General features: G+C 35.5%; 1 long non-coding RNA gene across 1 annotated transcript in view; it reads right to left on the reverse strand.

Annotated features, from left to right (window-relative positions):
- LOC140848699 (uncharacterized) overlaps positions 1-27,284 on the reverse strand; it is an 82,014-nt gene extending 54,730 nt beyond the window's left edge. The window contains exons 1-3 of the long non-coding RNA XR_012129806.1: positions 27,243-27,284; positions 26,801-26,843; positions 25,896-26,015 (exon numbers count right to left, since the gene is read on the reverse strand). This is a non-coding gene — a long non-coding RNA (uncharacterized lncRNA). The remainder of the gene's footprint in view (positions 1-25,895; positions 26,016-26,800; positions 26,844-27,242) is intronic.
- Between the last annotated feature and the right edge of the window lie 392 nt (positions 27,285-27,676).

Raw genomic sequence — 27,676 nt, forward strand, 5'->3', positions numbered from 1 at the left:
AACATTCTCCAGAATAGACCACATACTAGCCCCCAAAAAGAGCCTCAGCAAATTCCAAAAGATTGAAATCCTACCAACCAATTTTTCAGACCACAAAGGCATAAAACTAGAAATAAATTGTACCAAGAAAGCAAAAAGGCTCACAAACACATGGAGGCTTAACAACACGCTTCTAAATAGTCAATGGATCAACAACCAAATTAAAATGGAGATCCAGCAATATATGAAAACAAATGACAAGAACAACACAAAGCCCCAAATTCTGTGGGACGTAGCAAAAGCAGTCTTAAGAGGAAAGTGTATAGCAATCCAGGCATATTTAAACAAGGAAGAACAAACCCAAATGAATAGTCTAATGCCACAATGATCAAAATTGGAAAAAGAAGAACAAATGAGGCCTAAAGTCAGCAGAAGGAGGGACATAATAAAGATCAGAGAAGAAATAAACAAAATTGAGAAGAATAAAACAATAGAAAAAATCAATGAAACCAAGAGCTGTTTCTTTGAGAAAATAAACAAAATAGATAAGCCTCTAGCCAGACTAATTAAGAGAAAAAGAGAATCAATGCACATCAGCAGAATCAGAAATGAGAAAAGAAACATCATGACGGACCCCACAGAAATACGAAGAATTATTAGAGAATACTATGAAAACCTATATGCTAAAAGCTAAAAAACCTAGAAGAAATGGACAACTTCCTAGAAAAATACAACTTTCAAAAACTGATGAAGGAAGAAATACAAAATCTAAACAAACCAATTACCAGCAAAGAAATTGAAGTGGTAATCAAAAAAACTACCCAAGAAAAAAACCCCTGGGCTGGATGGATTTACCTTGGAATTTTATCAGACATACAGAGAAGACATAACACCCATTCTCCTTAAAGTTTTCTAAAAAATAGAAGAGGAGGGAAGAGTCCCAAATTCATTCTATGAAGCCAACATCACCCTAATACCAAAACCAGGCAAAGACCCCACCAAAAAAAAAATTACAGACCAATATCCCTGATGAATGTAGATGCAAAAATACTCAACAAAATATTAGCAAAATGAATTCAAAAATACATCAAGAGGATCGTACACCATGACCAAGTGGGATTCATCCCAGGGATGCACGGATGGTACAACATTCGAAAATCCATCAACATCATCTACCACATCAACAAAAAGAAGGACAAAGACTACGTGATCATCTCCATAGAGGCTGAAAAAGCATTTGACAAAATTCAACATCCATTCATGATAAAAACTCTCAGCAAAATGTGTATAGAGGTCAAGTACCTCAACATAATAAAGGCCATATACGATAACCCACAGCCAACATCATACTGAACAGTGAGAAGCTGAAAGCTTTTCCTCTGAAATCAGGAACAAGACAGGGGTGCTCACTCTCCCCACTGTAATTTAACATAATACTGGAGGTTCTAGCCATGGCAATTAGACAAAACAAAGAAGTACAAGGAATTCAGATTGGTAAAGAAAAAGTTAAACAGTCACTATTTGCAGATGACATGATATTGTACATAAAAAATGCTAAAGACACCACTCCAAAACTACCAGAACTGATATCAGAATACAGCAAAGTTGCAGAATACAAAATTAACACACAGAAATCTGTGGCTTTCCTATACACTAACAATGAGCCAATAGAAAGAGAAATTAGGATAACAATTCCATTCACAATAGCATCCAAAAGAATAAAATATCTAGGAATAAACCTAACCAAGGAAGTGAAAGACCTATACCCTGAAAACTATAAGACATTCTTAAGAGAAATTAAAGAGGACACTAACAAATGGAAACTCATCCCATGCTCTTGGCTAGTTAGAATTAATATCATCAAAATGGCCATCCTGCCCAAAGCAATATACAGATTCGATGCAATCCCTATCAAATTACCAACAACATTCTTCAACGAACTGGAACAAATAGTTCAAGAATTCATATGGAAATACCAAAGACCCCGAATAGCCAAAGCAATCCTGAGAAAGAAGAATAAAGTGGTGGGGATCTCACTCCCCAATATCACTCTCTTCTACAAAGCCATATAATCAAGACAATTTGGTACTGGCACAAGAACAGAGCCACAGACCAGGGAAACAGATTAGAGACTCCAGACATTAACCCAAACATGTACAGTCAATTAATATTTGATAAAGGAGCCATGGACATACAATGGGGAAAGGATAGTCTCTTCAACAGATGGTGCTGGCAAAACTGGACAGCTACATGTGAAAGAATGAAAGTGGATCACTGTCTTACCCCATACACAAAAGTAAATTCAAAATGGATGAAAGACCTGAATGTAAGTCATGAAACCATAGAACTCTTAGAAAAAAACATAGGCAAAAATCTCTTGGACATAAACATGAGCAACTTCTTCATGAACATATCTCCCTGGGCAAGGAAAACAAAAGCAAAAATGAACAAGTGGGAGTATATCAAGCTGAAAAGCTTCTGTACAGCAAAGGACACCATCAATAGAACAAAAAGGTACCCTACAGTATGGGAGAATATATTCATAAATGACAGATCCGATAAAGGCTTGACATCCAAAATATATAAAGGGCTTATGCACCTCAACAAACTAAAAGCAAATAATCCTATTAAAAAATGGGCAGAGGAGCTGAACAGACATTTCTCCAAAGAAGAATTTCAGATGACCAGCAGACACATGAAAAGATGCTCCACATTGCTAGTTATCAGAGAAATGCAAATTAAAACCACAGTGAGATATCACCTCACACCAGTAAGGATGGCTACCATCCAAAAGACAAACAACCACAAATATTGGTGAGGTTGTCGAGAAAGGGGAACCTTCCTGCACTGCTGGTGGGAATGTAAATTAGTTCAACCATTGTGGAAAGCAATATGGAGGTTCCTCAAAATCCTCAAAATAGACTTACCATTTGACCCAGAAATTTCACTTCTAGGAATTTACCCTAAGGATGCAGCACTCCAGTTTGAAAAAGACAGATGTACCCCTATGTTTATCGCAGCACTATTTACAATAGCCAAGAAATGGAAGCAACCTAAGTGTCCATCAGTAGATGAATGGATAAAGAAAATGCGGTACATATACACAATGGAATATTATTCAGCCATAAGAGGAAAACAAATCCTACCATTTGCAGCAACATGGATGGAGCTAGAGGGTATTATGCTCAGTGAAATAAGCCAAGCAGAGAAAGACAAATACCAAATCATTTCACTCATCTGTGGAGTATAAAAACAAAGGAAAACTGGAGGAACAAAACAGCAGCAGAATCACAGAACCCAAGAATGGACTAACAGTTACTAAAGGGAAGGAGACTGGGGAAAATGGGAGGGTAAGGAGGGATAAGGGCGGGAAAGAAGAAAGGGGGTATTATGATTAGCATGTGTAATGTGGGGGGTGGGGGAAAGGGGAGGGCTTTGCAACACAGAGAAGACAAGTAGTAATTCTACAACATCTTACTATGCTGATGGACAGTGACTGTAATGGGGTTTGTGGGGGTTACTTGGGGTAGGGGAGAGCCTAGTAAACATAATCTTCTTCATGTAATTGTAGATTTATGATAAAATTTAAAAAATTAAAAAAAAAAGAAAATTATAAAAAAATAGAACCTTTATGCCAGTAATAATTTACATACAGATTTCCAAAGCTCATTCCAGGAAAGTAGATGGTCTCAGTACTCTAGATCTATTAAAGGAAGTGAATATGTAGTTAAAGTCTTTCTGCAAAGAAGATTCCAGGTCACAGTGGTTTCACTGATAAATTCTACAAAATATATAATGAATAAATAATATTGGTTCTCCAAAATCTTTTCCAGAAAACTGAAGGAATGGAATATTTCTCTTTATTCTGAGCTTAGCATTACTCTACTACTGAAGCCTAACAAAACATTACAAGAAAATAAACAATGTATTGCACAAAAAAGTATTCAAAATCTAAACAAAATATTAGCAAAGTAAATACAATACATAAAAGGGTCAATTCATCAGGACAAACTGGAGTTTATCCCAGGAACACAGGATGTGTTTACCATTCAAAAATTGGTATTATTGGCTATATTAACAAATTAAAATTTTAAACTGTATAGTCATATCAATTATAGTCATACCAATAGATGCAGAGAAAGCATATGACAAGTTCTATATATATACCTGATAATAGCTCACAGAGCACTAGGAATATAGCAAACTTCCTAAACCTGATAAAGAGGATCCGGGGAAAATCTACACTTAACATGATACTTAATAGTGAAAATCAGAATGTTTTCCCCTGTGATCAGGATCAAGACAAGTCTTGCCACTTCTATTTACATCATTCAGGAAGTTTTATCCTGTGAAATATGTCAAGAAAAAGAAATGAAATGCATCCATCCAGACTGGAAAAGAAGTAAAAATTTCTTTATGCAAAGATGATAAATATTTTGGAGAATCAATGTTATTTATTCATCTATAAAGAAAATTTAACAGAATCTGAACAAAAGCCAATTAAAATAATAAATGAGTTAAGCTGGGCTGCAGAGCACAGGATCAATACAAAAATTCATTGTATTTCTATACTTTAGAAATAATCAAAAATAATTTTTAAAAACACCATTTGCATTAGCGTCAAAACAGCTAAAATTCTTTGGCAAAAATATCACAAAATATGTACAAGATCTGAACACTGAAAATTTCAAAACATGACTAAGAGAAATTAATGAAGGCCTAAACAAATGGAGTGATATTTTCATGAATCAGTAGACTCAGAATCATGAAGAGGACAGTTCTACCCAATATAACTAACTGTGATACCAATGAAAATCCCAGTTCTTTTTTTTTGTCAAAACTTGACAAGCCAATGATAAAATTCATATAGAAATTCAAGTGAACTAGAAAAGACTAGACAAAGAGGAACAAAGTGAGGAAACCAACATAACCTGATTTAAAGATTCATTATAAAGCTAAAATAACAATGTTGTGGTAGCTTACGGTAGACAAATAGACTAATGGAATATAACCATATGTGCAAATACAGACCCACACATATATAGAAAACCGATTTTGGAAATAGATGCAAAGACTATTCAGTGGAGAAAGCATAGTTTTTTTTTAAAAAATGTTGTACAAATTTTTTATTCATATGTTAAAACAGAAAGAAGAAAGAACTTAAACCACTACCTTGTCTCATAGAAAACTTAACTCCAAATGGAGCATAGACCTAAATGCAAAACCTAAAACCATGAAAATTATAGAAGAAACCATAGGATAAATAGGCAAATATTATTTGGTACAATATTGAAAGTACATTTTAGAGAAAAGAATAAAAGATAATAAATTATAGTTCATCAAAATTGAAAACACCACTATAACAAGAATCACTATTGAAGAGAATGAAAAGCCAAGCCACAGTCTGAGAGAAAACATCTGCAAATCATTTATCTGATAAAGGACTCATCTCCAAGATATATAAGGAGCTCTCAATGCTCCACAAGAAAACAAACAAACCAATATAAATGGCAAGAGATTTTAACAGACTCTTTACCAAAGATATACAAATGGCATACAGCTAAAATTAAAGATTGACCATTGCAATTATAGGTGAGGATGTGAAAGACTGGTACCTCTTAAGAAAGTTGGTGCAAATGTAAAATAGTATAATTGTTTTGGAAAAGAGTTTGGTACTTTCTTAAACAGGTAACTTACAATGATTCAATGATCCAGCCATTCCACTTGTAGGTAATTATCCAAGGGAAATGAAAGTGTATTTCCATACAAAAACAAATGGTTATGGCTTTATTTTCAATGGCCAAAAAGTGGAAACACAGCAAGTTCCCATCTTCAGAAGGTATTCCTATAACATATTGATTTTATTTCTAAGCAAGGCAATGCTAATAAAAAGAAATGAAAAATTATAGATACTAAGACATGGATGAGTCAAAATAATTATACAGAGTAAAAAAGCCCCCAAAAAAGGTTACATACTTTATGATTTCATTTACATAAAATTTTAGACAAGTCTGCATTGGTGGCAGAAAGTATATAAACAGCTGTCAGGGAATGGGCTGGAAAGAAGAATGGTAAGAAAAGATTACAAGGTGAAAGGAGACTGTAGGGTCTTCCTCTTGATTGGTTCAGTGTTTCACAAGTATGTATGTATGTCAAAACTTGTAATATTGTTTACTTATGTATGTGCAGTTTATTGTATGTCAACTATACAGCCATTAAGCTGTTATAAATAAAAAATTGATTGTAAAACTCTCTAATTGCTATATACATATTGTTTCAGTTTGATAAATTTCTTCTGTTTGTCCTGTAAGCAGAATGTTCAACTCATATTTAGATTTATATAAGTTGAAGTTTACTACACCTATGCTCTTTTTAAGAAAAGGCACATTTATTATAGTTTTCAGAGAAGTAAAAACAGCCCACTAAATCTCATGTATTTAAATGCTCTTAAATATTCATTTAGCTTAATATGTTTAAAAGTACTGTTTTTTCTAAGTTTCTTCTATGTAATGATTTTATTTCACCCTCGGCAGCTATCTGTGACTATCAACAGTCCCAACTACCACCATCGCTTTCCTATGAAACATTTCAAATGCTGAGTTCACCCCCATGGAGACATGTTTACACTTCCTTAATATTGACTTAGCCAATTCTAATTTCTAAAATAAATTTCCTTGAAGCAGAATTAAATATAATTTATATACAATGTCTAAAACAAGTTTATAAATATTTCATTATATTCTATATTACATGTTACATACATATACATACATATATATATATTAATATTAATCTTGGGTATAGACAAGACAGTTCCTTTCCTTTCTGGAGGTTGTTGGGGGAAAATCCATTTCCTTGCTCATTTATTTAAAGTTGTGAGCAGAATTTCCTTGCCATAATAAGACTAAGAGCCCCATTTCCTTATGGCTGTCAATTTATGGCCTGTATTGGCTTCTAGAGGTCATCTGCAACCCTTGGCTCATGGTCTTTTCCTTCAATAGAACCAGCAACAGGGCTGAATCTTTCTCATGCTTCAAAACTCTCCTCTTCACTCCTTCATCTCTGACTTACTCTTCTGCTTTTCTCTTCCACTTCAAGGACCGAAGGGATTACACTGAGTCTAACTGGGAATCGGTAACAATGTTCCTAATTTAAGGTCTACTGAATAGCAACTTTAATTCTATCTGAACACTTAATTTCTCACACACATATGTACATATACATGTATATGTATGACATGCATCACTTTGTAAGGATTGAATGAGATATTATTAGGAAGAATATAGAGTCAGCAGTAGTTGCTCTATAAATGAGAAATTTTATCCTTCCTCCTTTGTACTGAGCAGGGTAACCAAATGTTTTCTGTTTCTGCTGAAGCTAATGAAAAATAGCTCAAATCACAGAATAAACCAGTGTTTGGACATTCCACGAGATTTTTAATTTAATTTAAATAAATTGCTGAAAAGGGTAAATGTTGTTTTTGTTTTTTCAAATATCTTTAAACAAGTGGCAGAGTTGCCCTTTTGGAAATTTTAATTTTCAACTTTCTGTTTAGTGTATTGCCTAAATATAATTCAGAATCATTTACAACCTTAAAATCCAATGATTGCGATTTTAAAACACTCCCCAAAAAGTGTTTTTCATAATATTACAGATGGTCTTTATTTTCCCTGTGGCAACAGACTTTTTATTCACAAGGAAAATAAGAATAACTAAATATTAGATTTTTGTGTTTGGATAGCTTGCCCTTTCATTATAAAATCTGCTCTTAAAAGGAAATGCAGCCTAATAAAATATTATTTTTGCATTCTTAAACTTAAATTTACATTCCTAAATTAAAATTCATGGTTTTCATTTTATCTGAGAGCTTTTAAGCTACTTTCTTCAAGGAAATCTAAGAATCGGTCACAGTAGCTAACTTCAAGCCTAAAGTTAAATTCATGTCTGAAACACTGTACCTGATCAGAAAATGCTCAGTAGAGGTATCTTTAGTTATAATAGATTGTTGGCAGATGCTTGGCATATTAAAAACCAGTTTTCAAGCTTGAAATTTTCTGGTGTTTCTAGAACATCAATCAGAGTCGACCTATCCCCTTATTTTTTTGTTCACATCAGTGTGACTGATGCCTGTCTTCCTCCTTTCGTCATTCAAATTACTGTTGCTTTTTTAATTTTCTGAGTTTCAGGGCTATTTCCTCAACAAAGTCTGAGGCATGATCACATTTTATGTGATCTAGACTATAAAAGATGCATGTTTTATATTTGCATTCCTCTGAAAAATGAAAAATGATGCTATAAGTATCATAATTAAATTCAGAAAGATACACAATGTGTTTTTAAGTAAACATTTTGGAAATAATACAAATGAAGACATAATACAGTGTCATAGTATGATGGATGTCTTCTAATGCAATTAAATTTGATTTTAAAAATTTGACAAAGTGAATACTTACTCGTAATTTAGGTGGAAGTATTAAATATTAAGTATGATGATTTTAGGCAGTCTTTTGTGGAGAGATGTTATTTCAGATTTTCACAAACCATTTATTAAGATGAATGGTTGTGTCAAGTCTTGTCTCTATGGCAATATATGGTATTTTTTATTGAAGTATAATTGACAAACTGTGTTAGTTTCAGGTATACAACATGATTTTCATTGTATACACTGTGAAATGATTACCATAATAAGTCTAGTTACTATCTGTCAACATACAAAGTTAAAAAATTATTTTTCTTGCGGTGAGAAATGTTAACATTTTCTTAGCTACTTTCAAATTTGCAATACAATATTATTGAGCATAGTCACCACAACATACATTATATTCACATTACTTATTTCTTTTATAACTGGAACTTTGCACCTTTTGATCCCCTTAACCTGTTTCACCTACCCCTTCACTGCCACTCCCATCACGGGCAACCATCAATTTATTCCATGTCTATGATTTTTGTTTTGTTTTGCCTTTTTGATTCCACATGTAAGAAAGATCAAGTAGTATTTATATTTTATGATCCTTTGTATTTGTTTGGTATCACTTGTAATGTTTACTTTCATTTCTGATTTTATTTACTTGATCTTTTTTTTTCCTTTTATTAGTGAATCTAGATAAACATTTGTCAATTAAGGTTATCTTTCCAAAGAAGCAACTCTTAGTTTCACTGACCTTTTCCATTGTTTTGCTGATCTCTATTTCCACTCATTATTTTATTCCCTCTACTAACACTGGCCTTTGTTGATTCTTTTTCTGATTCCTTTAGTTATAAAGATAGGTTGTTTCATTGAGATTTTTCTTATTTCTTGAAATAGGCCTTTATCACTAAAAATATCCCTCTTGGGATTATTTTTACTGTATCCCATGTATTTTGGCACATTGCATTTTCATTTTCATTTGCCTCAAGGTATTTTTTTTTAATTTCTTCTTTGATTTCTTCATTAATCCATACTGTGTTCTGTAGCATGTTGTCATATTTATCATTTTTCCAATTTTCTTCTATAATTGATTTCTAGCTTTATACCACTTGGTAAAAGATGCTTGATATGATTTCAATGTTCTTAAATTTACTAACGCATATTTTGTGGCCTGGTATACAATCGACCCTGGAGAATGCTCCATGTGCACTTGAGAGGAATGCGTGTACTGTTGCTTTTGGATCAAGTGTTCTACATTTGTCTATTAAGACCATTTGGTCTGATGTTCTGATGTGTCATTTAAGGCCAATGTTTCCTTAATGGTCTCTGTCTATGATCTATCCGTTGAGGTTAGTGGTGCATTAAAGTTTCCCAGTATTATTATATCACTGTTAATTTCTCCTTTTAGTTACGTTAATACTTACTTTATATATTTAGGTGCTCCTATGTGGGATACATAAATAGTTACAAGTGTTGCATCTTCTTGTTGTATTGACCTATTTATTATTATGTAACATCTATCTTTTTCTCTTATTAAGGTCTTTGTTTTAAAGCCTATTTTTTCATATATAAGTATAGTTACCCCAGCTTTCTTTTTGTTTACATTTGCAGGAAACATCTTTTTCCACCCCTTCACTTTCAATCTGTGAGTCTCTTAACACCTGAGGTGAATCTCTTACAGGCAAAATACAGATGGGTTGCATTTTTACCCATTCAACCGCTCTGTCTTTTGATTAGAGAATTTTGTACATCCACATTTAAAATAATAATTAATATATATATACTTGCCATTTTGTTAATTGTTTTCTAGCTGTTTTGTAGTTCCTCTCTGTTTCTTTTTTTTCTCTTGCTCTTTTTCTTTGAGGACTGCAGGGGCAGGGCCACAAGTGCAGCGTGGGGGCAGGGTGCCTGCCTGTCACCTCTGACTTGACTGCAAGAGTAGCAGGTGGGGTGCCCACTTGTTGCCTCAGTGGGGGTTGCAACAGTAACATGGTGGGGGTCAGGGTGTTCACCTGTCATAGCAGTAATATGGAGTGGTGTGGTACTTGTTCACTGCCTCTGGTGGCGTTGTAGAATCTGTGCAGGGGCATGAGTGACAGACATAAGAGAGGCAGTAAAAAAAACAGTGCCTGCCAGCACCAGCAGTAGCAAGGTAGAGAGAGAATATAAAAACGGTGCAGGTTAGCACCTCCCTTCCTGGATAAAGTCCCAATAGGCTTTTGCCCTTCTGGAAAATGCTTTAAGATTAGCAAATAAATCTCCTTCCCATAATATCAGAGCCCTTTACAAACTGCTGTTTCAGTGCTGAGTCCCAGGATGACTAAATCTGCATGTAAACCCTTTGGGAGCAAAGTCTTCATTTCTTATTGTCCTATGGTTTTCCTGGACATAAGCCCTTAATGGCTTTCAGATTCAGATGTTTTTGGGGTTCACCTCTCCAGTGAAGGTCTCAATGACTGGAGTGCCTGATGTGGGGCACAAACCCCTCACTCCTCATGGAGGAGTTCAATATTCGTAAGGCCCCTCCCAATGGTGGATACTGTGCAGGCATTGGGGTTTTGGGCAAGACCACATCTCTGCCTCTCCTACCAATCTCAGCTTGGCCCTTTTATTCCTTGTTGTGTAGTAACTGTTCAGCTAGTTCTTATGCTCTTTTCAGAGGGAATTGTTCCATATGTAGTTATAGACTTGTTGTGTCTCTGAGAGAAGGTGAGTCCAAGATCTTCCTATCCATCTTGGACTGCCTGTTTAGTATATGCTGTTCTTGATGTAAAACAAAACCAAATCCAATTGAATGTTGCAGCCCAGCTATAGAATTAAAAAAATAAAAGTAAAAAAACAAGGTTTATGACATGATTTCAATTTTAAAGATTTTCAATGACCATCTTTTATCCAATTTATTGTTCTCATAAACATTGTTATTTATGAATTGTTATTTAATTAAGCAACTGCAGTGAATTAGCTGTGACATGATCTATTGAATATTTTGATTAAGAGAAGTAGAGCAGTTTAGAATGACATCTAGAGAATTTAATTTGGGTGGCGTAGAATCATAAAGTAGTCAATAGAAAAGTATTTTAAAGCAGTCAACCATGTCTACAAAAAGAAGTGTTTTGCTTTATTTCACTTTATTTTCCCAAACCTCTAATATCAGATATTAATTACCTTCAGTCACACAGTCTTTCATCATGTATTTTGAATTTCTATTATCGCTCTCTAAATTGTCAAATTATACTCTATTTGTAGGAAGGTGGGAATAACAGAGCTGACCTTGCTATAATTGGTTATCTTTTATTTCATGACACATAAAATATTCTCATGTTGTTTTTATAATCTAGCTAATTCTGAGTCACATTTTCTTTTTCATCTTTTAACATTTCTAAAATCAGGGAGTACCTTGAACATTTTGTATAGCAGGTAACTACCATTATGCAGCTGTCCTTACTTGTACCTATGCCTTAAAACATACAAAATGGGGATCAGCAGCCTTGGGAAAAAGTCCTGGTAGCAATTCTGGAGCAATGTCCTAAGAAATACACAAATAATTGTGTTTCATGGGAAAAAAATTGGTGACTGTGAGCCAAAAAGTGACTTGAGAATGTCAGATTCTGTATATAAAGAAATTTTAGAAATATCTTAACCAATTTGTTTTTCTTATATTTTTAATCTGAATACACAATTTTGATACATGATAAAAATCTGCATCTTTACTTCAAAAAGTTCTTTTAAAATAATAAAAGTTATAAGCTATAAAAAATCATTAAGTCATAGTTCATTACTTTTTGTGTTGACATATATTTATTGAAGTATAATTTATATACTCTTTGACATACAATATTACATTGGTTTAAAGTATACAAATTAGAGATTCAACAGTTATATATACTATTAAATACTCACTCCAACTAGTGTAGCTACAATCTGTCAACATAGAACAATGTTACAGAATATTGACGATATTCTCTATGTTGTACTTTCATCCCCATAACTAATTTATATTATGATTGAAATTTTGTGCTTCTTTGTTCCCTTCACATATTTCACCCACCCATCTTAACCCCTCTCCCACAGTAATTGCTAGTCACTTCTCGGTGTCTCTGAGTCTATCATTTTGTTCCTTAGGGATTTTTTTGTTTTTAGATTTCAAATATAAGTGAAATCATATGGTATATGACTGTCTCTGCTGGGCTTATTTCACTGAGGGTAATACCTCCTAGGTCCATCTATGTTGTTGGAAATGGTACAATTTCTTATCCATTCATCTATTGATGGGCACTTAGGTTGCTTCTATGTCTTGGCTACTGTGGCAATAAAAATAGGAGTGCATTCTTTTCAAGTCAGAGATTTTGCATTCTTTGGGTAAATTCCTAGAAGTGGAATTACTGGGTCATATGTATTTCTATTTTTAATTTTTTAGGGAATCTCCATACTGCTTTCCATACTGGCTGCACCAATTTACATTCCCACCAACAGTGTAGAGGGTTTCCTTTTCTCCAAATCCTCACCAACAGTTGTTATTTCATGTCTTTTGGATAGTGGCCATTCTGACTGGTGTGAGGTGATACCTCATTGTGGTTTTGATTTGCAATTCCGTGACAATGAAGTGAAGCATCTTTTCATGCACTTGTTGGCCATTGAATATCATCTTTGGAAAAAATGTCTGTTCAGGTCCTCTGCTCATGTTTTAATTGGGTTATTTGTTATTTTGGTATTGAGGCATATGAGTTCCTCATTTATTTGGGGTGTTAACCCCTTATTGGATATATCATTTACAAATATATTCTTCCATGTTATACATTGCCTTTTGTTTTGTTAATGGTGTCCTTTGCTGTATAGAAACATTTTAGTTTGCTGTAGTTCTACTTTCCTTGCTCAAGGAGATGTATCCAAAAAAAAAATTACTCATGCCTATGTTCATGAGATTTTTGCCTACTTATCTTCTAAAAGTTTTATGGTTTCATGAATTACAATTTAGAACTTTGATCCATTTTGAGTTGACTTTTGTGTATGGAGTTAGACAGTAATATAGTTTTGTTCTCTTACATGTAGCTGTCCAGTTTTCCCAACACCAGTTTTTGAAGAGGCTGTCTTTTCGCCGTTATATATTCATGGCTCCTTTATTGTATGTTAATGGACCAGACATGTGTTGGTTTCTTTCTGGGCTCTTTATTCTGTTACATTGATCTGCAGGTCTGTTCTTGTGCTAGTACCATACTGTTTTGATTTTTATAGCTTTGTAGTATGATCAAGAAGTGTGATAAACCCAGCTTTGTTCTTTCTCAAGATTGCTTTGTCTATTCAGGTTCTTTTGTGATTCCATCTAATTTTAGGAATATTTGCTCTAATTCATTGAAAAACACCATTGGCAGTTGGATAGGGATTTCATCAAATATCTAAATTGCTGTGGCAGGATGGCCATTTTAACAATATTATTTCCATCCATGAGCATGGGATAGATTTCCATTTATTGTTATCCTCTTTAACTTTTCTCATGAGTGTCTTATTGTTTTCAGAGTATAGGTCTTTAATTTGCTTGATAAGTTTTATTCCTAGGTATTTTATTCTTCTTGATGTAACTGCAAACAGAATTATTTTCCTGATTCTTTTTCTGTTAGTTCATTGTTAGTATGTAGGAATGCAACAGATTTATGTATAATGATTTTGTATCCTGCAATTTTGCTGAATCCTGTTATTAGTTCTAATAGTTTTGGTGGCATCTTTAGGGTTTTTAAAATATAGTATCATGTCATTTATAAAGAGTGACAATTTACTTCTTCCATACCAGTTCTGCATGCCTTTTCTCTCTTTGTTTTGTCTGATTGCCATGGCTAGGACCTCCAGTACTATGTCAAATAAAAATGGGGAGGGTGGGCATCCTTGTCTTGTTCCTAATCTTAGAAGAAGAGCTTTCAGCTTTTCACCATTGAGTGTAATGTTAATTGTGTATTTGTCATATATGGCCTTTATTTTGCTCAGATATATTCCTTCTATACCCATTTTGTTGAGAGTTTTTATCATGAATGGACATTGAATTTTGTCAAATGCTTTTTTTAACATCTATTGAGATCATCATATGGTTTTTAATTGTTCTGTTAATGTGGTGTATGATAATGCTTAATTTACAAATATTCTACCATCCTTTCACCTGGAGTAAATCACACTTGGTCATGATAGACGATCTTTTTTATTTAGTTTTGAATTCAGTTTGCTAATATTCTGTTGAGGACTTTTGCATCTGTGTCCATCAGGTATATTGGTCTAGAGTTTCCTTCTTTTGTTTTGTCTTTGGTTTTGGTATTAGAGTGATGCTGGCCTCATAGAATGAATTTGAAGTATGCCCTTCTCTTCAACTTTTTAGGATACTTTTAGAAGGATAGATATTAGCTCTTTTTTTAAACATTTGGTAGAAGTCAGCTGTAAAGCCATTTGGTCCTGTACTTTTATTTGTTGGGGGAGTTTTGATTACCAGTTCAATTTTATTACTGGTAATTGATCTGTTCAGATTTATGTTTCTTCTTGGGTCAGTCTTGGAAGGTTATACTTTTTATAGAAATTTTTCCATGTCTTCTAGGTTGTCAAATTTATTGACATATCATTTTTCATAGAATTCTCTAATAATTATTTATATTTCTGTGGTGTCAGTTATAACTAATCCTTTTTTGGTTCTAATTTTATTTGTGTCCTCTCTCTTATTTTATTGATAAGTCTAGCTAGAGGTTTACCTATTTTGTTTATCTTCTCGAAAAACCAGCTCTTGGTTTCATTGATTTTTTTCAGTTGTTTTATTCTTCTCTATTTTATTTCTGCTCTAATCTTCATCATATCCCTCCTTCTACCAACTTAGGCTTTATGTGTTCTTTTTTTATTTTAATTTCTTTAATTGTGAGGTTAAATTATTTGGGATTCTTCTTGTTTCTTGAGACAGACCTGTATTGCTACGTACTTCCATCTTAGAACTGCTTTTGCTGCATTCCACATATTTTGAGCCACTAGATTCTTGATGTAACTGTAAACAGAATTATTCTCCTGATGTTTTTGTTTTCATTCATCTCTATTTATTGTTTGATGTCCTCTTTGATTTGTTCATTGATCCACTGACTATTCAGTCATGTTGTTTAGCCCCCATGTGTTTGTATGTTGACTATTCAGTCATGTTGTTTAGCCCCCATGTGTTTGTATGTGTGTGTGTTTTTTTCAGTACTCTTCTTATAATCAATTTCTAGTTTCATATCATTGCCATCTATAAAGATGCTTGATTCTATTTCAATCATTTTGAATTTATTTATATTCTTCTTGTGACCTAATATGTGATATCCATTCTGGAAAAAATTCCTTATACACTTGAGAAAAATGTGTCCTGCCATTTTTGGCTGGAATGTTCTGTATGCATCTGTTAAGTCCATCTGGTCTAATGGGTTGTTTAGTGTCTGTTTCCTTATTTATTTCTTGTCTGGTTGATCTCTCCATTGATGTAAGCAGTGTGTTAAAGTCTCCTAATATGATTGAGTTGTAGTCTATTTCCCCCTTTAGTTCTGTTAGTACTTGCTTTACATATTTAGTTGCTCCTATGTTGGGTGCATAGATATTTATAATGGTTATATCCTTTTTTTAGACTGATCCCTTTTTCATTATGTAATGTCCTTCTTTGCCTCTTGTTACTTTGTCTCGAAATCTATTTTGTCTGATATAAGTACTGTTACTCCTGAGATTTTCTCCCTATTATTTGCATGAAATATATTTTCATTATATAATGTCCTTCTTTGCCTCTTGTTACTATGTTTGAAATCTATTTTGTCTAAGATCCATAAGACCCATAGATCCATAAGATCCACAGATAGTTTCCAAATAAATGAGTGTATATTAAGTTGATGGTCACTGTATTTCAAACACAATCTAAAGGTACAACTTTGTATGATTTCTCCTCCACATTACATGTCATAATCTACTTTTGTGTATACCTTGACTAATTTTGTGTATAGTTGATTTAATTTTTTTTAACTTCATAGTTGTTTAGTAAGTAATTGATCTACCACCTCTATTGTAGGTATATTTTGACTGAAGAAAAACATAAAGGCTTAAGAACATTTCCATTTAAAGAAATCCCTTTAACATATTGTGCAAGGCCAGTTTAATGGTGGTGAATTCTTTTAACTTTACTTATCTGGGAAACTTTTCATCTCTCCTTCATATTTGAATGATAACCTGGCTGGATAGAGAAGTCTTGGTTGTAGGTTCTTCCCTTTTAATACATTAAATATTTCGTGCCACTCCTTTCTGGCCAGTAAAGATTTTGCTGAAAAATTTGCTGATAGCGTTATGGAGTTTCCCTTGTAAGTAACTGCCTTTGTCTCTCTTGCTGCTTTTAAAATTATGTCTTTAATTTTTGCCATTTTAATTAATATATGTTTTGGCTTTATCTTCTTGAGGTTCCTCTTGTTAGGGCTTCTCTGTACTTTCAGGACCTCGATGTCTATTTCCTTCCCCCAGATGGAAAAGTTTTCAGCTTCAGAGACTTTCTATTCCTTTGTCTCTCTCTTCTCCTTCTGGGTCTCCTATTATGCAAATATTCTTTCATTTGGAATTGCCATACACTTCTCTTCACATCTTCTCATTTTTAGAGATCCTTTTTTCTCTCTGTTCCTCAGCTTGATTCTGTTCTCTATCTTCCATCACACTGATTCTTTCCTCTATTTCCAGCAATCTGCTATTCATTTCCTCTATTGTATTTTTCATTTCAGTTATAGTCTTCAGCTCTGAGTGGCTGTTTTCTTATTTTATATCTTTTTTGTTGAAGTTCTCACTGATATCAATTATTTCCCCCAGTTTAGTGAGCATCTTTAGGATACTTAGTTTTAATTCTTTATTAAGAAGAATCATCTCTATTTCCTTTGGCTCCTTTTCTTGTGTTTTGTCATATGTTTTTTTAAATATATTCCTCTGCCTCCTCATTTTGTATGGGTTTCAATATTTCTTTCTTTGTATGAGATAGATCAGCTATGCCTCCTGGTCTTGAAAGTATGACTTTATGAGGTGGCATCATATGGTGCCCACAAGCTCAAGACTGCTTGCTCACCAGTGCCTGGTCCTCTTTTATGGTTGAGCCACAGTTGCTGTTAGTGGGCTGTGGGTGGTACCTGCCTTTCTACCTGTCTGCTGGCAATGGCCGATTCCCCCATCTTGTCTCTGTATCTCCTTTGAGGGAGCAGAGTTGTTTCTGTTGTGATTAGTTGTGGGTAGGCCATCCTCTGCCTGCCAGCAATGGCTGCTTGTTTCTGGTATGAGCAGGCTGTGAAGGGCAGATAGATAAACAGAGGAGCACTGCCACAGGGCTGAGCCCCGAGCAAGGCAACTGGAGCGTTTCAGAGCTGACTTCCACAATCCCTTGACCAGTTGGGCTGAGGAAAGGCTGGGAAAGTATGGTCTGCTCACTGTCTGCCAGGCAGCAAATTTGGACCACTGCTGAGCTGAGTGTGCCAGGTGGTGTGGGTGTGCAGGGGAACACTGCCACAAGGACTGAGCCACCATCAAGAGAGATGGAGCATTCAGAGCTGGCTCTCTCAAGCACCCATCCAGTTAGTCTGAGGGAGAGCTCGGAAAGTGTCATTTTTCTCTAGACAGAGCTTCCTCAGACCCTTGCAACTCTGGTGCACTTCCCACTGCTGGTGTTGGGTCTCACTGGGATCAACAGAGCATGCCTTTCCAGCACAAGTGACAAGAATCTTATCTCCCCAGAGTGCCCCAACTCTCCACGGTGTGCAATCCTATTAATCACCAAAGCCCAGTGTAATGTGGACTTGTCTTTCTGGAGCAGATCTCCAGAGTCAGGCATGCAGGATTCCTGAGCATTTATATCCTCCCCACGCTGTACCTCTCCCTCCTGATTGTGGGCTGGAGTGAGGGAAGGGCTTGGGTCCCAACTGCAGCGAATATATTGTTTCCCTTATTCCCTTTTTCCTTCTGTATTCCTTTTGCTCCCTTATATAGAGTAAATATAACTTTTTACTATACAAGGCAATTTACAAACACCCTGAAATTGAAATTTCTAAAAGTGTTTCAAACAGCTATTTTGAAATTTGCACCCTCTCTGTGGAAATGAACTAGACTAGAGAAGAAAAGGTAAATGAGACAGATGTAGGACACATTTAAACTTCTCCTTCACTTGTCAGCTCATTTATTCCATCTCATCATCAGACCTGCTGTGGCCTGACAATTTTAAAACTCTGATTTTGATGGAGAAAAAGTTAGAAAGGAGCAACAACTACCTTCTTTACATAGAAATAAAACATATTTTAGCCAGCACCTTGATTTTCAAGAATTCAGGAAATCTTTGAATGAAATGCACATCTTCTTTTGCTGACCCACACAGCAATTACATATCTTAAACTGCTTTGTCTAGCATAAACATCAAAGTTTGTGTTTTCTTTACCTTTCAAAAAAAAGTATCTTCTGTATGTCAAAGAAATAATCAATCTCCCCATGTTTTCTTCCGCCTGCTACTTCTATAGCTTCTCTTCTTCCTTCATAATTACAACCCCTAAGTAGAATTCGTGCCTCATATCGAAATTACCGAGTATCATAATTCTTCCAAGTGGTAAAGATACCTCAAGACAAATGCTGGGCATAGAAGCCACAGGGCATAAACCTGCAAAGAAGTAAAAAGCTGACCTTTTCAAAGAATATTGCTTCTCTCTCACTTACCAACTTTACATTTCCCTGTATGGCCCCGGAACATGACTGGTTAGCCAGAGACGGGTAAGATTCCTCAAGGGAGGAACAACCTAAGACAGGCACAGTCGCAGGGGGGCCATCAGGTGAGAAATTGGGGATCAACAAAGGTGAGGCTTAGAACCTCACCCCCCCTGTTCTGAAAGAAATCTGCATCTGTGGATGTTTTTTGCCCTTGTCTAGCTTGAGTTAATACTTAGTCTATAGGCACACACCTGATCATCTACATTTGCCCTCTTACAGCACTAAACTATGTTTTCTACCTTTATCTTGCATCTACCTACCACTTCAGCATTTTATTAAAAATAATAATAATAATAATAATAATAATAATAATAATAATAATAAGGGAGAAATGTGGGATTCACATATAAATCAAGTATAAAAATCAAACGAACAATCATAATTGACCTGATTGTTTATAGTTCATGATGCGTGATCAAAACCGAAAGTTTCTGTGATGACTGCCCTTGTACTGTTCACCATGTAAGAACTTACTCACTATGTAAGAACTTGTTCACCATGTAAGAACTTGTTCGTTACGCTTCAGAAGATTGGAGACTGATGAGAATTAGGCTTGGGGTGGATTAATGATTGTGCATTGAGCATTGAGTCCCCTATACAGAATTTTATTGTTAACAACCATATGATCAATAAATATGAGAGATGCCCTCTCAAAAAAAAAATATCTTCTATCCTAGTTTTTCATTTCGCAACATAAGTAGCAACAGAGATACTCAGGGAGAAAAGAAAAGCCTGCTGGATTAAATAACAATCAACCTCCAACCCATGAAGAAAGTGATTAAACTGGTATCTCAATCATCCATATATTGCACATCTTTTTACCTTAATTTAAGTAGCCAACTCTAAGTCACTAGCTAGAAGCCTGGCTCTGCCCATTTATGGTGTTGATAGTAGCTCATTTTTCCCATATTAGAATATAGTTGATTTGTTGGAGGTTTGTTCTCCTTGTTTGTTTGTTTTTAAAGAAAAGGTATGTGTGCATGTTGAAGTGTGTATGGTACATTGCAGCTCACAGTTAAAGATGGTACAGTTATAGATGGTTATCAAAAATAAAGAAAACAAATATCTTATTATGCTTTAGGATAAGTGGAAACTTAGTTAAGTTTCCCAAGAAACATTGCTCACCATATTTCTCACAACAGTGTGTTTACTTTAAAGGAAAGTTCAGGAAAAATTTTCCAGAATTACTAATCCAAGAACCAAGCCATTTCAACATATTAGTTGAAAGAGACACCAGGCTTGAATATAGTACCCAGAGAGGAAGTGCGTAAATATACTTGAGGCATCTGCAGATGACCTTTTCACAGCTGATTATTGGCAGTGATTCCTATAGCACGTTTACTTATAATGCATTAGTATCAACTTTTGCTGCTATGAACATCTGCAGAAACCAAAGGAAAAGAATAGCCTCTGGTTTCTGTTAATATAAATAATTTCATTAGTTTTCAATTTCAGTGTATTTAATTAAGGATGTATGCACTCAATAAATACTTATTAAATATCTCCTCTATGGTTGGCTTGAAGATATATGTTTGTTTTAGAATGTGTATATCCTATTTTAGTTTTTTTTTCTAAATTCTATTTTATAAGTTTTCTTAAATTAGATCATCATAATCAAACTCTTTTGGGAAAAAAATGCTTCTCTACAGATGTCATTCTCTAAACTTTTCAGAAGACAAGTTTATAACATAATTTAACTTGTTACATAATTATAAATCAAAATAACTCATTGTGTCTCTTCCAAAAAACTTACAGTGTATTACTGCTAGAGTTAACACTCGCAGCTTTGCACTGAACAGATCAGATCAGGAGTTTAACAGAAACAGGGACAGCTAAGCCAGTGAGTGTTTTTAAAATGTTATGAGGATGTCTCTTGAGTCCTTAATTGCTCGATTTTAAAGTGCCTTCAGCATTTAACTAGGGTACTTGGAGCTGGGAGTAGGCATTGACAAAACAGTTTTTCTCTAGGCTCAGAAATACCTAGGTTAGGCACAGCTGAGAAAGGTGTATTGAATCAATAGTGGCATTTCTAGGTTATTGTTTCTTAGAAACATAGTTTCATTCTCTCAGTTCTGCTAACCTTCTACTGATGAATATACTGAATCCTCCATTGCATCAAAGCCTTTGCATTAAAACTTGTCTGTAGACAAACTAGAACTTGTAAAGCTGCTTTCACCATCTATAATTGAGGCTATCCTTGCACCTACCAATACCATCCTAATGCCCTGAGACTCCCTTTACCTCACACTATGAGCATCCCTGAGACCAGGAATCTTAACTGCCTCTGCCTTCCAGCAGTTGTGCTTCCCACTGTTGTACTTCACCTTTTTCCTTCTGCTTACTTATTGAAACTTTGGTGTAACAAGTGTTACTGAGAATTTACTAAATGTCAAAACGATGTCTGTGTCTTAGAATACAAGTATGAAAAAAACCTGGTCCCCAGTCTCAGGGAAGAGAGAGTCTACTAGACTGGTGGTTAGAATATAACATATTAGGACAATTGATCATGATATGTGCAAAATTTAAATAAAAGTATAAGGGAAGGGTAGTGAGAGTGACCTGGAGAATCAGGAAAGGTTTCCTAGAAAAGGCTACCCCTGAACATTTCCTGAATTATAAGAATTTTCCAAGGAAAAGGAGGGAAGCAAATTTCAGAGAATATTACATGAATAGGCACAGAGGTTATTTAGCATAGTTAAGATGCTAGGCACTTACAAAAGTGGAAATAGGAGATGATGAAATAGAAGCTTCAAAACTTAAAACTTCTGACATCCCTCTTCTCCCTCACTCTGATATTCTGTGAAGGCTTCCTATTGGTCTCTCCCAATCAGTAACCAAAGATCATGGAAGCCCAGTCCATACAGGTGAGCTTTTGAGGGTCAACAGTAAATAAGGAAGGGGCATGATGGACCTGGAGGTGAACATGGAAGATAAATGACAATGTCCACCTTTTTGTCCTTGACCCAGTTATCTTTCTTCCTCTTGTCCTGCCAACAAGGAATGCACAATATCTTCTTAGCTATCTTATGATTGGCAAGTCATGTTATCAGTTCAGTCAGACTAACACCTGAAATCTAAAATACTAGCTAATATTTCTATTCCTTTTTTAAATAGCAAGGAAAAAATGGAGAGAAAATAAATAATTTAATATTCATATTTAATTGTTCCAGTCTGTAGCTGGCCACTAAGCAAGTGTAGGTATGCATCATTCCTGTTTTTGTCCTCAAATTCTATATTCTTTTTGCTATCTGACAGCACCTCAATCGGACAGTGTTCTTTACTTAGTGAGATGACCCAACTCCAAGTGTTTTTTGTAGACCACCTCTATTTCCCACTGGCCTGATTATTGGATACTGCACTAAGCAGCACCTCAGTGAATCCTTTGGGATCTGTGCTGTCCTAGCTTACAGACTTTAGAATTAACCTCATTTTCAACCACCGTAAGAGAAGAATGAACCTTTTCTCTGACTGTTTAATAGCCTGTGGCATCCAAAATGGTAATAAGGCAGTTTCAGGTTCCATCTTAATACAATAAGGAGCATGTTCTACCATGATCACTAATGCCTCTAAGAGTGCACAGCATAAGATTATGGGATGGAAGCAAAACACCCTTGTCTTAGTTTGCTTGGGTATCATAACGAACTACCAAAGATCAAGTATCTTAAACAACAGAAATTTACTTTCTCACAAAGTCTGGCAGTATGAGATTAGGGTAGGAGCACAGTCAGGTTCTAATGAAGGCTATCTTCCTTCTTGAGACAGTTGACTTCTACATGAACTTTCCTTGGTATATGTACCTGGAAAGAGGGTCTCTTTCTCTTCTAACAAGTCTACTAATCCTATCAGATTAGGACTCCACCATTATGATTTCATTAAGCCTTAATTACCTCCTAAAAGCCCTATCAGCAAATAAAATCATATTGCAGATTTGGAATTCAACATATGCATTTGAGGGTGGGGGCACAATTCAGTGCACAGCATCCCTTAGTCCAGTTAGTAGATATGTTAGCAACATAAATCCCATTTTACCGTTACCCATTGTTTCCTTAACAGTGAATTCTGATTATGAGGAAGAAGGCACCATCTCTTGGGCCTTGATTTCACACATATGCTACATCCTATAGGAAATTTCACTAGCTTTGCAGACCATTAGCTCCCAACTGGTCCCTTAAACAGGCCTTCAGCAGACCATTCCAGAATTCTGTGTAGCTAAATGCCACTGGTATTAGCACATGTGGCAGAACCCATATAACTATTATTGTACTTATTTTGCTATAAAATGAGTTGTTTTTAATAGAGGCAATAATGTATAAATACTATGGCAATACCAAAATCACTTAAGGCAACAGCAAAAGACCAGCCACATAAGGAGGCACTAACAAAAATTCTGTTCATGTAAAGCACATCACTTGTGAAAATACATCTCTTCCTATGGGGACAAACTGCTGTCTCCTCCATGATAGAAAGTCTCCACACTTCTACCAGGTGGCTGGCTGGTATGCCAGGGGAATAGTGCTATATCAGAGTCTCACCATCAGCCAGCATCAGTTTGGGCAATAAGCAGGGTTGTAATTACATCAGCCTTTGTAAGAAGACTATATTGTATATTGTTGAGCTAACGTACAATCTTTCTTTGTCGCTTTGTATATGAACCTAGTGAACAAGCATGGGGTAAGGGGTCTGGAAAGAAGCTGATTGGCATCCAGAGGAAGCGTCATGCTGTTTATCAGATTATTGAGAAGTTGCTCTACTACAGACTTGCAGTGAGGAAACTTCCATAGGAATATCTTCATACTCTGCCCATTCAGATTCTCGTTCTTTCTAGCTAACCCATTAGCCACTGCATGTAACTCAGTGTATCTTGAATTTATGTCCTTTAGCTTGTCTTAGACAACCAGATATTCTGTCCTGTGGGTAAAATTGTGATATTTCCAGAATCTCTCGCTGGCTTTAGTGAATCTCCATACAGTAGATGTTTCCAAGGGGTGGAGAGAAGTAGTCAATAGGTAATTAATTACAAGGGCGAGAGAGGGCTTATTTGGACTGGAGAGTTTGGGTGGAGGCCTCTTCTTCTGCAACCTGGTCATAAGAGATACAGGAGAGCAGAAGTACACTGCTTGTAAGAAACAAAAGGATTTCTACAACTTCATTTCTTCCTTTGACTGATTTAGATTTCAAAGGGATTTTGCCCTGAGATTTTACCCCCGGAGCTACAGTCCCTTCTCAAAGGGAAGAATTTTTCCTGAAAAAAAACTGTAGCACTTAACAGAAGCACATATCATGGGAGTCTAAGACAGCTGGTTATGCAATTGTACTCTTCAGACATGCTTGAAACAGCATAGGATGCTGTGGTGCACATTCACATTTTAGATTATTTTAATAAAATAGCGCTCATTTCATAGTGGAAACTTCAAGTCACATAGTTATATGGTGCCCTATGGTCAAGTGCTTAGACATTATCATGGCCTAACAGAAATCTAGTCTATTTTTCCAATGGAAAATAGTTGCTTTCATAATAGAATCCCACATTGGAATTTGCCAGGAGCTCTACGCAGTATTTGTATCTGACACAAATGTTTCTGAGTTATTGGGTTTGCTGATTATGAGGTCCAATGCAGGGATGCTTGTACTACAGCCTTGAGATGCTGCAGAACATTTATTATTTGTTCCCAATTTAAAACTGCCTTCTTAATTATGTAGCAAAGTTGGAGCTGCACACTTAGATGTGATGTGTATTATCTACAACATTAGCAATTTTGTCAAGCATGTGTTAACTTTGTGGGCTGTAAATGGTTCAATAATTTATCTGTCACTTTCAGAGGATTTCTTTTCTTTTTTTTGAGAGTGTCAAGTGGTGCCTTATTTTTTATTTCTTCCCCAGCTTTATCGAGACATAATTGACACCTGATTTGACAGATGGTTTTTGGAGTTTATCTCCCATCCTCTAGCAATCATGTATCATACTAAGGCAATTTAGCTTGTTGCTACTTCTTGCCTGGTATATTCAGTTATCGTAATGTAATCAATATAATAGCCAGATGCCATGGTTTGTAGAATAGCCAGAAAGCCAAGGTCTCTCTGTTCTATTATGACAGAAAGCAAGAAATTAGAAATAATCCTCAGGTAAGACAGTGAAAGTATTGTTCTCATTGCCAAATAAAAGGAAATGGCTTCTGATATTTGCTAACAGAAAAATAGGGTAAAAAAATGTTATATCTAAAGCTGTATACTAGAAACAGTGAGTGAACACAACATTTGAACTGTAGCTCATTTTGGGAAGACCCCTTAAATTGGCAAAATACAGCCCTGTTTTAAGACCAATCTGTCTGCCTTTTTGTGCTGGCTGAACAGGAGAGGTAAATAGGCAGATAATAGGAATCAACTTTTTGATGGTGGTTCTAATCTCCGAAATTTCCCTAGGAGTACAGTATTGCTTTTAATATATTACAAGAAGGTGGGATGCTTCAGTAGCTTCCACAAAGCCATTTCTACCATTGCAGGGCATCTTTCATTAATCAAGGAACTAATATGAGTATTTGGTTATGTATTAAATATACCTATTTTCACTATTTATTTTGGGACTAGGAAAACAATCGCTGTGAGTTTGACTTGACCTGAGGCCCTATCTGTCTTCTGAACTCTTTAAGCTCCAAATTGGTCCAGTGTGTTTAACGTCACTGAGGTTAGTGTTGGTCTAGAACCAGTGTCTAAAGAAAAACACGGGCTGCATTTTACTCTTTCTCCTGTATGTACTTACTTTCATAAATTGCTGTATGTTTCTCAGGGTGAAATTGTGGAGGCAGGTTCACTTGTGGCTGCATTGAAGAACACTTCCTCAAAGAGACGTAGCTTTCTCCATAAACTAGTATCTTGCATTCTGTGAAAAGGCTTAGAATTTGAGTAAGAGACCATAAATTCCCTAGAGAAATTTGAATCTGGTTTCTGCTCATTAGGTCTAGAATTTTCCCATTTATATATTTCAGATGGTATCTTAATAGCCTGTCACCTGTTTTATTCCTAGAGCTTGTATGATCAATTAGCTGTATATTTCTTCTTGGGGCAGTACTCTGAACAGGACTTCTCTCTGAAGTTTACTATGGCAATTGTCTCTGCCTTTCTGCATGCAGGTAGGCATCTCTGTTACCCCAGGATGTCAGGATTCCACTACTCCCATGGATATTTGGGAGCTCAATTCCGTAACATCTCCCACCATCATCTCCAGCTTACAAAATAATGTTGATCACAGAGTTTCTACAAAGACCTGAAGAAAAATGTGTCTCCTCAGATTCCCCTAGAGTTGAAGCTTGGAATTGGTTAAGCAGATTTCCAATAATACATTCATTCTAAATTTCTTTGAGCCTTTGAGCACCTTTCCTGTTCAGTATGTTCTGCAAATTTCAACATCTCATTGACCTGCCTTCAACTCAACATCTTAGCATATTATTCATGTTCACTTCCAGTTCTTAAATCAATACAAATTGTGAATGCTGATAATAGATTTATTTCAATAAACTCAAGCCATACTAGTCTTACATTTCATGCTACTGGCCTAACAACCTTAGAATCCCTCTCATTCATGCTCTTCAGACTCAATGATACAAATAAGCAAAATTCTGCAACTCTTTCAGCAGACAGGCTGTTTCCTTCCAGATCAGTACTCACATGTGTCCATTTAAACTATGTTGTCATCTAGCTCTTCTTATACCTGCAGGACATAAAAGGATTGGGAATTAAGACTGAGAATAATTGGCAATCTTTTGAGGAGTAACTACTCCAGCTCATGTAGACAGGATCTACCTCCATAAACAAGAATGTTTCTGGTGTATTTGGGAGTTCAATTCTTAGTTTTCTTTTTTTTTTTTTCCCTAAGGTTCCCATTCAGTGCCTCAGTCTTCCACTCTTTCACAATCCTGACCATTTCTTAATACACAAACCTGGTAGAACTGTACATTTAATTAGTTCTGTAAATCTACTGTGGTTGTGATTAGGCTCTAGGACTGATTTATCTCTGAGGGAGATACAAGACCCCTTCAAAATGTCTTGTTAAAGATTTCCATCTAAACACTGCAATAAAGCATCCAAAACAATCAGCTTTTCATTTTACCTTTGTCGGATCCCTGGGACCTTCCGAGGAGCTGAGCTGTCCCATGTTGCAAAGTTTGTGACCCTACTGTCACCATGGCTACCAAGTGTCATAGACACTTGACCACAAAACCTTGTCTTCCATCAGCACTTTCTCCTGTTTCTTTGCTGATGATCATTTTTTGGAACTGAGGTAACAAAGCTTGCCCATTATCATCCTTACCCGGCAAGAAGAATATATATATATTATATATATACTTCTAAAAAATTTATACAAATGCATCTCAGAATCTTAATTTTAAGGTTCTTTCCTGGCACTACTCCTGGTACCAATTAGTCTTTTAATAAGAAAACAGGTGGCACACCCTAAAGTGGTAATTAAGAAAAGCTTAGTACAGGCACCATTTTTCCTTTAAGTCAACCTTCAAGGGATCGTGAAGCACCCTAGGGCTAACA

The sequence above is a fragment of the Manis javanica genome, chromosome 4 (assembly GCF_040802235.1).
Source record: "Manis javanica isolate MJ-LG chromosome 4, MJ_LKY, whole genome shotgun sequence".
Lineage (NCBI taxonomy): Eukaryota > Metazoa > Chordata > Mammalia > Pholidota > Manidae > Manis > Manis javanica.